General features: G+C 35.3%; 1 non-coding gene across 1 annotated transcript; it reads left to right on the top strand.

Moving 5' to 3' along the window:
• Positions 1–231: 231 nt before the first annotated feature.
• TRNAN-AUU (transfer RNA asparagine (anticodon AUU)) lies at positions 232–305 on the top strand. The gene has a single exon. It is a non-coding gene; the product is annotated as a tRNA-Asn (tRNA).
• Positions 306–1,381: the final 1,076 nt, after the last annotated feature.

Genomic DNA, 1,381 nt, shown 5'->3' with positions numbered 1-1,381 from the left:
CTCTGGGTTATGGGCCCAGCATGCTTCCATTGCAGTACTCTGCTGCACATGTAAGTGCAAGAGATCCTGAAGCACTCACTTATCATGGGAAAGTACCAATGTGTTTCTTCGTTGGTTGATGGAAGAAACATCTTACAAAAACTCTCCAGATTATTGACTTTTTAAAGTTTTTCTAGGAAACGTTTTAGATGAATGCTTATTAGCCTTTGTCAGTATGGACTTTTGCAAAGTGTCTCTGTGGCGCAATCGGTTAGTGTGTTTGGCTATTAACCAAAAGGTTGGTGGTTCAATCCCACCCAGGGACGTAATTAACCTTGTGATCAGATTTTGGTGATATTTAAGTAGACAAGTCAAAATTTCAAACCTCCTCTTATGGTGTAGGGTACATGGCCTTCTCTGATGTAATCAGAGTTAGATTTGATTCAGTGATTTTATAAAAAACAGCTAGGAAGCACAATTTAGCAGTGGGTTGCAGAGAAAAAAAATATGCTGGCAGAAAAATCCAATCGAGTGATTAAACAGCTCTTCATTTTCTGGCTTTATTTTTATGCTAACAAATTTGTTCTCTGAAAAGTGTCCACAAAGCCAAGTCTCTGATTAACACCTTTGTAAGGATGGTTTTTCACCTATTACTAAATTAAACTTGCTTCATTGGAAAGGCAGCAAGATGCATCCTCATTTCAATGTCTACTGAAATAATACAAGTTGACACCAGGAAACATTAATGCCACTGCATCCTTGCTGCTTTCTCATGTGGAAGTCTGTTTAATGTGAAAACAAGGTGATATCTAATTAGCACACAGGTAAGGAATTAAGAAAATCTTTATTTAAGGGTGAAGATGTTTCTCACACAATTGTTGACCCAATGCAACATTGAAATTCAAGCTGGAAAGATGATTTTAATATATCACTTGTACATTTTGTATTGCTCTTCTGGTGACAATGTAGTTTGTTTTTGTCAATTACCATTTTAATAATAGGGTAAAGAAAATGAAGTGGATTTTTGAAAGAAAGCAATACTGTCAATATACTATTAAAACAAATTAAAATGGTAAAAGTTATTGTACTTTAAGTAAAAATAAAAGAGACAAAATATCAATCCCAGTTTTGGATTACTTTAATTAACAAAAAAAAAATGCATATAGCAGAGGATAGTTTCAATCTGCCTACCTCTGGGTTATGGGCCCAGCATGCTTCCATTGCAGTACTCTGCTGCACATGTAAGTTCAAGAGATCCTGAAGCACTCACTCATCATGGGAAAGTACCAATGTATTTCTTCGTTGGTTGATGGAAGAAACATCTTACAAAAACTCTCCAGATTATTGACTTTTTTAAGTTTTTCTAGGAAACGTTTTAGATGAATGCTTATTAGCATTTGTC

This window comes from Pseudophryne corroboree, unplaced genomic scaffold, assembly GCF_028390025.1.
Source record: "Pseudophryne corroboree isolate aPseCor3 unplaced genomic scaffold, aPseCor3.hap2 scaffold_1848, whole genome shotgun sequence".
Taxonomy (NCBI): Eukaryota; Metazoa; Chordata; class Amphibia; order Anura; family Myobatrachidae; genus Pseudophryne; species Pseudophryne corroboree.
This window is presented reverse-complemented; position numbering and strand designations above follow the sequence as displayed.